Consider the following 11,592-nt stretch of genomic DNA (forward strand, 5'->3'; position numbering starts at 1 on the left):
TGAGGCAGACGCTCTAACCAGTCAGCCGCCAAAAATGATTCAAGATTTGTCATTCAGATTAACTAACACACATTCACAAGATATCAAAAAAAGTGCTATAAACCAAAGCCATGAGGCACGTTCAATTGTAGCAAATCAGAAGTAGCCAAAAGAAAGTAATTTTGGGAAAGCCACAACTACTGCAAATCGAGGAAAAAGCTAATGATACTGCTGAACCCTTACAATCAATACAATCAGATGAAAATAATGCTCATGTAAGGACATGACAACACACTGTTACATCACATAAAGATTGTTTTTAAGGCTAAATCACACTGAAAACAAACATTTTAAAAAGTACCAATGATCATGAAACCCACTACATTGTGCAGCATAGGGTTCAAAAGAAGGTACAAGCAAGTCCACATTTCGAGTTAAACACCTTTAGTGTAGTACCAGGTTGTGTCGCAACGTGCCAGGCAGCAGTGAGGTCTACTATAAGAGATGTAATTTAATTAAGTGATGTAATTTAGAGCAAGAAGAAGTAATAGTCAATTTCCCCCCAGAGCACGAAGGCTATATGCCTGTGTGTAATGTTGTATACTCTGTTTGTATGTGTTGCTGCTTCATGTGTGTTCAAGTAGCAGTTATTTATAATTACTGTAGCATATATGCTTATTTCCATTAGCCAGTATATAGCGTATTGCGTTATATGTTAGCATTATGCTAGTGGCCTTTCGGTAGATTAAATTAAAGTACTTTACATGACATAGTTTTACAGTTGTTTCGACAAAATTACTTACATAACCTTTTAATGTGTTCTTTTATGGTTCTATAACTCGGTTACACTTGAAGTGTAACTTTGCAAAGACAGGCATCCTGTGTGTGTAGCAGCCTATTGTTATGTCTATAAAACAGCTGCACTGCTGCACTAGCAAGTGTGTACTCATGGAAAATTACATGATCTGATGAACTGAAGGTCTTCTTAATCTGTTTTTAACCACTCTAGCTCAGAGTGCGCTTGGAAAGCGGGCGAGTAGGATTTCGGCCTGCTCTGCTCTCTCTCTCTTTCTCTCTCTCTCTGTGTGTAATTTGTATGAAAATAGCTCTTTGTATTTAAAAAAACAATAAAGACAAGATTGCTTCCTTAATTATTGTGCAAAAAGAGGAATTTGCAACACACAGTAAAAGATATCCATCCATCCATCCATTTTCTGAGCCGCTTCTCCTCACTAGGGTCGCGGGCGTGCTGGAGCCTATCCCAGCTGTCATCGGGCAGGAGGCGGGGTACACCGTGAACTGGTTGCCAGCCAATCGCAGCAGTAAAAGATAGTAAATTGTAAATTGCTTGTACCCTTCTTTGGTGACGTCATCAAAAAAAAAAAAAGAGGTGTTCAAGTGTGATATCGAAAGCTCTTTAGAAGGTGAGTTTTTACATAGAAACAGCTCATTGTCATTCCGTCCTGTTCAGGGAATTCTGCTCAAGAAAGGAAACTCAAACTAGTGTCCCACAGTCCCCTATGTCCCTGCAGAACAGGCACTTGTGCCTCGGCTGGGCTGGGCGGCAGCTGCAGAGGATGGCCAATGAAGCGGCCGCATCACAGCGCCCTTTCATCGACTCAACTTCTTCAGCAGGCGGCTGAGTGCAGAGATTGCGAGCGTATGATTAATAATGCATTCTGCGCATGAATCATCTCTCTGGGCTTTGTTGTCACGCTTTCATCACCATGTGTGTCTTTACACAGAATGAGTCGACTGAATATTGGTGTCGTGGTCCCCTAATGCTTGAGAAAAGAAAATCTCATGTAACACAGGCCGTCCCTTGGATGAACTCAGGTAAACTAATTGAACTTTATGCCATAATAATGGAGATAACATAGATTTATTCAATTTGCCTTTAAGTTATTGGTATATATATATAATTTAAACTGTATAAACAAACAACTGAGCACATACATTTGGAATTCAATCATACAAAAATCCACATCAAAAATCATAAAATGTCCATGATGTCATCTAAGACATTTTTGTCCAGGGGAGAATGTTTTGTAGATTTTATAATGCTTAACTTCTTTTTACGCAAGTAAGAATATTGTTATGGTTAAATTGGCCAATGGTGGCTTTGCACACGTACCATTCGTTTGTCTGGATGTGCAGGGCTGAACATCTGCTCTCCAAATTTTGTGACTTTTCTTTTTATCCGGAATACTTTTTTTTTTCTCACACAATTTGGAAATGCATGGGTTTTTTTTTGTCTTTAATCTAAAGCACGAAGAAAACCATGTTTGTTGTTTTTCAGACTAAAGTAATAATCTCATTAAATTTGGAGTTACATGATTTTTATAAGACAGCCAAGAAATAAAAATTTTTCAATACCAGGATAACATTGATGGTGATCTTAATTAAACATCAGTACCACACTGAAGCTACCGACCACCCTGGTCCGTCAACAAGTAACACGTTTCATTAGAGTTGACATTTATTAACTGTTGATTTGCTCACTTGATGACACTCATGTTAAAATGTCACCCGTAAGATAATTTGACCTTCCTCGGAAATAAGGGCTGGTGCATGTGATGTTTACAACCAAAGTTAATATTTTTGCTCTATGTGTTTAACCGTTAACTGCTTTAATGTAATCCGCCGTGGCTCAGTAACACTGAGAAGGTCTAGGTTGCACAAGTTCCCCTTCCCTTAGCCAAAGACACGACATAAACATGGTTTAATTACCGCGGCTTAACTGTCAAGACGCACCAATCCGCAATCGCCGCAAGCAGATGATGAATAGGATGCTTATTGCACTGGGACCTCTGGGCTTTTACATAAACAGACTGCAAAGCACGTCACATTAGCAGCTATCCCTAGGGACTCACACAAACCTTAAGTACTACTCGCATCACTATAATCCTCAACATGTCCTCACCTTAAGAATCAATGAAGAACATTAAGGGGGCCTTTATTTATCCTCTTAATATGCAGCATGTTCCCCTGAGAATTTGACAGAATTCCGTACAATAGAATGACACGCTTAAGTTAAAATGTAAATTTAAAAGCGGACTATGTCAACAAAGCTATAACTAGAAGAGGTGTGAACTAAACACATTCGTCGCGGGGGATACTTTCCAAACTCACCTGCTATATAGAGAGACTATATTACAAAAAAAAGATTGTTTCTAGTTTTACCTCTCCCAGACACTTTATACAGATTTACACTTATTTAAACATACTTTTTTTTTTAAAAACACTGTAGATATCTCTCCTTTTAATGAACTGTTGAGACGCTTACAGATGGGAACTTCATTTTATTTGCTGATTGGTATAATTAGTCATCTAACAGTGGAAACTAAGTGCAAAAAGTTCCTTTTTATAAAATACAAAGAAAATGGCCTTGTTCAGCTTGCTAGTGTATCTTATCCAAGATTCAACAGTTCAGTTTCTCGAGCTTTGGTTTGGTCTTGTTGGAAAATCAGGACTTATGCGTGCTCGTCCTAAACCTTACGACACTTGTAATTCAAGGTGGCACTGCAGCTGTAAAAGGAATGGATAACGTAATTTACATGTACCAAATGTAAACAACATGACGGTGAACCTTCTGCCTGAAATTCCTCCCTCCCCCCCCCCCAGTTTGTAGAAGAGCAGCTGATGAAGCTGTGTGATTATTACACAATATGTGTGCGCACACATTACCACGCAGTGTGCTTTCAAAGCACAACTTTTCATCAGTCATGGTACACGCTCCTCAGTAAGCCAAGCATTTATTATACATAAAGCCTGTGCGTGGCTCAGTTTTTTAGAACTTCATCCCTTCATGGCTTTCATCGTGAAAATAACACATGTATTGGCATAGTCACAATATTGAAAAGATGATATGTTACATTAAAAAATGGAAATGTTATTACCTCAGAGGCATTCTGATTATGGTCTTGCTTTATTGATTTGTGACATGGGCACTTACCAGGGATCTTAGGTGAACATTGGATTTCGTTCGAACCAAGTCTTGGAGAAAAATGCTTGGGTACCTTGTATCACTTGTGTAGATCAGAAAAGCTGTGTCCACACCAGTTCGGTACCCTGGTCCAGACCAAAGCACTTGGTCATGGTTAAAACTGGACCAAAGGCTGCCGATTAAAAAGTGTATGAACGAACGAAGACCATATTCCGCAACACTGCTTGGTCTTGGTCCGGTATGGTGCACAAAAAGGTTGAGATGATAGTGTTCACAAAACAACATAACAAGACACTACAGCCAGATTTACTTGAGAAAAATCCAAGTCATTGGGACACCTATCGGGTAGGCGCAACTCCGAGGGTGCCTACAGAGATAGAAGGCTATTGTCGGGGGAGGATCAACAATCACTCGCCATGTTGAAACTGAAACAGAATACGTGCAACATTTGGGAAAACTTATCGGTTCCGAGAAAGTGGAATTTTTCAGAATTATGAACAGAAAAGGAAGTTGCCTTGTGGGTGCTGAACATCGCTTTGTTTCTCAAATACATAATACAGGGACTCCTGTATTAGTATAGTTGAGAAGTATTGAGTTCTGTTCCTGTGGTGGTGACAAAGTCGTAACTCGTTGTATCACTAACCTACTTTGTCGAAGTAGTAAAGTCATAATTATGGTAAATATTTGTATGAAACACAGTTCTAGGCCATAGATTCTGGGTGTCACAAAGTCACTATTCAGTTCTGTTTTTACTATTTCATTTCAGGTGTCACTCGGACAGTCGGGAGGGTGTCAGCATTAGACAGCTTGGGCTTTGTAATTTTTGTAAGCATATCATCCCCTTGACCATGAATTGGCAACTGACAATGTACGGGGTTGCAGCTGTCCCCGACTGCTGTGCAGCACCAATTTGAGAAGCTTTATGGTCATCACACTGCTCCAGCATACTACAAACTATTCTAAACTATTCAAGTTTCTTGAAACTGGACCTGTTCTTGACAAATTATGGGGCGGAAGGTCTGCTACTACCGGCAATGATGAAAATACCAAACTCCATGGAGCAGGCGTTTGTACAAAGCCTATCTGTAGCGCTGCACGGGAACTTAGCACAAAAGTTAAATAAGGAAAATAAAAACTCTGGGGAACAGAAATATGCAAATCTTTTCTAAATATGTCAACGGTATATATATCATAGATGCATGGCTGGCTGGCTTGGACCAATTTCAAACAGACTTTCAGGTATTTATGCATGCGTGTCACAGGTGCAGGTTGCTTTGAAGACACAGTTGACCAACTCATAAAAACATTTCTAACCTATTTATTGTGACCAATATGCTTGAACAGCCAGGCATTCATTGTGGTATCATCTAAATATCATAAACATGTTTTTACAAAAGAAAGGTCATTCATCTGGAGCATTTTCATATGAGACACCGTCTGACATTGGTGAAGGATAGATGCCGTTAAAACTCAGTGAAAAGACATTAAAATAAAATATAGTGGTCTTTATGGCCGCCAGCAGACCTGTCAGATGTCATTTACGCTTTTCTACAGCAATCACTTTAGAAAGATTGGTAGCCGTGAGGCAGTAAAGGGGCAAAAAAAGTTTGTAACAACCCTTCAGGGAATCACTGATGTCGACTGTGCGCTCTCTTGCGATGAGTATTAGCATGCGAGACACGGCTTCAGGTATATAAAAAAAATAAAATGATTTTAATCTCTCACAGATTTGCTTCTTCACGGTGAAATTAGCGGATGCTTTGGGTAATTCCACAGATAAAAGTCATAGATGTTGATAAGCCCCCCTTGAAAACTGTAGCAGTATTCCTTTTTTAGAAACTACTTTGCATCTAATATTTAAAAAAATAAATGCATGTAAAGCCATCGGTTGCGATAATGGAGGTTATGAGTTGTTGAGGCAATGATTGTCCACCATTTAGGTTATTTAGACTGTGCCATGAAGCATCATGGATGTGGTAAATGCTACATTTATGGTCATGGTAGTGTTTGATGGACATAAACTTCAAACTGCCATACTGCGTCCAGCACAATGGAGACACTCATCAATCGAATAGCTGGGGCTTGACATTCCTCCAGGGATCTTTAAAACACTGAGCCGCTCATTCAAACACTTCATCTGATAATTCTCTGAACGCTTAATGAGATGTTTTAAAAAACTAATAAATTAAAATACTGTAACCTCTCTTAAGTAGATTCATTCCTTTTACAAAAAAAACATTAACTGATTATCTCAGTTAATAGATGACACATGAATAAATGTTCATATGAATTGTCAAAGAATTATTGCCTCAACATTGGTCCGTGTGTGTGCAGTATATATTTTTAAAAGGGCCAAGCAATAAAAGTAGCAAAATAAAATGCATGCAACCGATGACATTTGACTTCATGGATGATGCTAGTTTAATTTCAATGTTCTACATGACTGTTTTCTTTTGCTTGAATTACAGATTAGACTTTGGGGGCGTTCAATTTAAGAGATTTCACTGTAAAATGTTGCTGTTTGTTGTACCATAAGCCCACAAAATCAACTAATATCTGAAGAGTATTCCAAATATACTTGGAATATGGAATAAAAATAACTTTCCAATTTGTTCCTGTGTTTGAGGTGTGCCACCTACCCAGCTAAATTTAGTGGGATTGCATTTTGAGTGCCTGAATGATCAGAAAATAAGAAATTATCTTTATTTGTACGTAGTGTATCGACAAGAGATGTGATACGTTTCTGTATTGATATTTTGTCCCTCCCCTGGTGTATCCAGCTACGTGTTAACACTTGAGGGGTGTTACTGTACGACTGCTTTTAGATCACACTTCAGCACATTTCCTTTGACACTTGCTCGCGCTCTCTTTCCACACGACTGCGTCTGCCCGGTTTCCCTGAGGTGACTCCAGCATCAGCAGACATGTCTCGTTGGTAAAGTGGATCCTCACTTCCCACCGGGGGCTGAAGGGCCAACGCTTGCATGAGTTGTTGCCTGACTGACCCTAAGGTCGTAATGACTCAACCAAACACACAGCTGAATAACTCAGAGACAGAGACAGAATATATAGCACATTTGCGCATATAGCCCCGTGTTCTCCCATGCGCGCAAGAGGGAAAAGGCGAACAGCTGCACACTTTTGTAGTTGAACTGATTGACTTAAGTCTCTCATTTAGGCACCTTCATTCCAAAAACGCATCCTGGGTGCACAGTCCCTAAAATATGGGAGTTCCCTGTCAAATCTGACTTTCTGAATACTCTCCGATCAATTTAAGCGCTTTTTCTCTTTCGCACTTCTGAAGATGAATTAAGGCAAGGGCCCCCGGAAGGTGAAACATCGTATTGCACTCAAAGTTTGGATGCAGTTACAATTTACGCCCCCAGCAATTTAAATTAAGAGGAGGTGCTGGTGGGCCACCTCCAGTCCTGTGTGCTTTGGTGAGCAGAGATTTTGTTTTTCATGGAAGTCCGTAGTCTCTCGATTTGTGCTTCAGTGCCGTGGACGCCTCCTCATGGCAGTGCTTTGAGTGCTCCCTGCCCAAACAAAATTACTTTTGACACACTAAACCAGCACCTCCACCTTGACATTCGGCTTCCTTTTTGACATCATTACGTTCATATTCCATATTCATATTCATATTCATCCATATTCCATAGGAATATTATCATATTCCTGAGTTTTGATCCTGCCTAACACTGTTTAAAACTTAGGAACCCCCAAAACTGCCCTGGGGGACAGCAGCACCAGAGCCTGTCACAGACTGCTAAAATGCTGCTTTACATACATAACTGAATGGACGATATATCCCAAAAAATTTAAAATCATTTAAAAAATGCTTACACGAGCAGAAAAGATCCATTTTCCCCATCACCTGTCAATTTGCCTGTGCCTCCTTATTGTCATGGTTGTACACAGCAGTGCTCGTTTGCGCCTGCCATTCAGTCGTGGAATTGAAAGACCCAACATTAGCTATTGCAATTCATCTCAGGTTTGACAAGTCACATGAGCATGCTCAATTAATAAAGATTCTGCTTTGGTGGTAAAATGAGTTTATATTTCCCACCTTTATACCACATTGTAAACCAGATCACATTGTACACTGGAAAGCTGCAGCAATTACGCCAATGCGACATTATGGCCTTTTACAACCCCAATTCCAATGAATTTGGGACTGAGAAAGTTGAGGAATGCTCATCAGACACCTATTTCAAACATCCCACAGGTGAACAGGCTAATTGGGAACAGGTGTGTGCCATGATTGGGTATAAAAGGAGCTTCCCTGAATTGCTCAGTCATTCACAAGCAAAGATGGGGCAAGGTTCACCTCTTTGTGAACAAGTGTGTGAGAAAATAGTCGAACAGTTTAAGGACAATGTTCCTCAACATACAATTGCAAGGAATTTAGGGATTTCATCATCTACGGTCCATAATATCATCAAAAGGTTCAGAGAATCTGGAGAAATCACTGCATGTAAGTGGCAAGGCCGAAAACCAACATTGAATGCCCGTGACCTTCGATCCCTCATCAAACTGCATAAAAACCGACATCAATGTGTAAAGGATATCACCACATGGGCTCAGGAACACTTCAGAAAACCAATGTCAGTAAATACAGTTTGGTGCTACAGCCGTACGTACAACTTTACTATGCATGCAAAAGCCATTAATCAACAACACCCAGAAACCCCGCCGGCTTCTCTGGGCCCGAACTCATCTAAGATGGACTGATGCAAAGTGGAAAAGTGTTCTGTGGTCCGACGAGTCCACATTTCAAATTGTTTTTGGTAATTGTGGACGTCGTGGCCCCCGGGCCAAAGAGGAAAAGAACCATCTGGACTGTTATGGACGCAACGTTCAAAAGCCAGCATGTGTGATGGTATGGGACTGTGTTAGTGCCAATGGCATTGGTAACTTACACATCTGTGAAGGCACCATTAATGCTGAAAGGTACATACAGGTTTTGGAGAAACATATGCTGCCATCCAAGCAACGTCTTTTTCATGGACACCCCTGCTTATTTCAGCAAGACAATGCCAAACCACATTCTGCACGTGTTACAAAAGTGTGGCTACGTAGTAAAAGAGCGCGGGTACTAGACTGGTCTGCCTGCAGTCCAGACCTGTCTCCCATTGAAAATTTGTGGCGCATTATGAAGCTTAAAATACAACAACAGAGACCCCGGACTGTTGAACAACTGAAGCTGTACTTCAAGCAAGAATGGGAAAGAATTCCCCCTACAAAGCTTCAACAATTAGTGTCCTCAATTCCCAAACGTTTCTTGAATGTTGTTAAAATAAAAGGTGAAGGAACACAGTAGTAAACATGACCCTGTCCCAGCTATTTTGGAACGTGTTGCAGCCATAAAATTCCAAGGTAATGATAATTTGCTAAAAACAACAAAGTTTATCAGTTTGAACATTAAATATCTTGTCTTTGTAGTGTATTCAATTAAATATAGGTTGAACATGATTTGCAAATCATTGTATTCTGTTTTTATTTATGTTTAACACAACATCCCAACTTCATTGGAATTGGGGTTGTAATATCCTCTCCAAAAAAAAAAATAAACAGTATTATTGTGGACAGAAAATATAGTACACTCCGAGTTAACCCAAGTTGACACTCCGAACTTGATCTGCCGTTTATGTGATCACGTTGCAGTGGATAGACTTCCTCTAAGGACTTCATTAATGACTCAATTTTTCCCCACAAGGTGACTTAGAGTAAACTCCGTTTGGTTGCTTCTCAGTTGTATGATCTTAAAACAACTCCTGAGGCAAAAAGTTCAAGCTGCAGCCCACTCACGTCTCCCAACACACTTTTCGACTCCATTCAGTGCAACAGAGCAGCAGCTCTGCTCCGAGCATCTCTAATAAGCTTCATGGTTGGTTGAGCCTCTCTTTTCCCCCAGCAACCCTTTGTATCTTTCCCAAGGAGATTGAACAGTGAAACTGGCCAAAAATGAAACAAAACAAAACACACAAAAAATGCAAAAAACAATGATTTTAAAAAAAATGTAAATGATGACTGACTGAAAAACCGTAGACAGTTGTCTGATTAAGTATAAAATGTCAATGGTGGGCTGCGGTCATTGCCTTCAAATGACATTGTTAAGTCACGATGAATCACATGTATTGACAAAACGTCAAGGGGTTGTGTCTATATAAAATCATATGCACCCTAAAAATACATCTGGAGAGTCCTCAGGTATGCGCTGCCCTTTGAGAAAACACCCAGGGATGTGGCATTGATTGATGAAATCTCTCTGAATGCTAATGTGACTAATCAGATTTGTCTCCATTCCTTGGTTTCTCTCTCTCTCTCTCTCTCTCTCTCTCGCACTCTATCTCTCTCTCGAACTCTCTCTTGAACTCTCTCCATACCATAATGTCAAAGAGCATGACCTTCAGCTCAACCACACAATTTGAAGAGGACAATGAGGCCCGATTGAAAACAATCATTTGAAAATATCTAAAAGGAATACCACGGCTCTTTTGTATTCAATGAATAATTATAATCAGTTAAACCCCTATTTGGAATGGGCATCTGACTGAATTTCCTCTGACTCGACCATGAGGAAAATCATGGCGTCAATGTATTGTAATATTTTCTTGTAATATGTAACACAGCATGGGCTGTGTTAATTTCTCCAAGTGTTCTTGACCCTTATTTCAATAGAGTTGTTCCAAAGCCAGGTCTGCGTAGATGTACAGAAGCTCAACCTCTACTGTTCTTCTTTACTACTAGTTACTGTTTTCTTTGGTAATAGGGATGGGCAATAATGGATGTTTGAGAATTGTATGTAATTGAATGTTGATTAATAATGTCTGGAAGAAGCACCCTGCAAGTGAGCTGTTGATTTACAACTAGTTTGCTGTCTGAATAAGAGCAGGGAGGTTCAGCCACATACTGTACAGTATACACTGTGGCAACGCCTTCTGGCAGCATTAAACTAATTAATATATTACTGTCATGAAAACAGGCATTCAGAACATACACAGAGATTTTCCAATCTTATTAAAAACAAGTCACTTAAGAATGCTGTCGATTGTGTGGAATTTAATATTGATTAATGGTGTCTTGAAGCCTCAATGGCTTCAAAACAACAATTAATGAAGAACTGACTGGACAAAAATGAACAAATTCTAAATGATCAATTGAAGCCCATCCCTATCCCCATTGTAAACAACTAATTTTTATGCATTTTGACAATCTAAAATGAAACGTAAACTAATATGAGTGGAGAAAGAAAACTAAAGATCCAACCACTTTCAGCCAGACACACTGTCTGTCCTAAAAGAGGGTGATTAGTGAACAATGTCTGGCCTCATGAGCATGACAATGAAACAGCAAAAAAAAAAAAAAAAAAAAGTGGGAGACAACGAAGCCAAAAATAAGTTTGATGAAAATGGAATGAGCCAGCTGTTAAAGCGTGTTTTGTCATGCACAAAGCGTAAAAGCATTAGACTTCAGCTCCTGTTTGCACTACAACCCAAATGAATATTACATGCAACATTATGTAAGAGAGGATCGCATAATCCTGTTGATAGACGGAGGATGTTGACTGAGTGTGCCTTCTTGCTTTTCATGCCAATTCCTAATTTTGCATACAATCATCAGCCACTGCACAACTCGATGCGTCTCTCATTCGTTTGGCTCCCCAC

The sequence above is a fragment of the Phyllopteryx taeniolatus genome, chromosome 17 (genome assembly GCF_024500385.1).
Source record: "Phyllopteryx taeniolatus isolate TA_2022b chromosome 17, UOR_Ptae_1.2, whole genome shotgun sequence".
Lineage (NCBI taxonomy): Eukaryota > Metazoa > Chordata > Actinopteri > Syngnathiformes > Syngnathidae > Phyllopteryx > Phyllopteryx taeniolatus.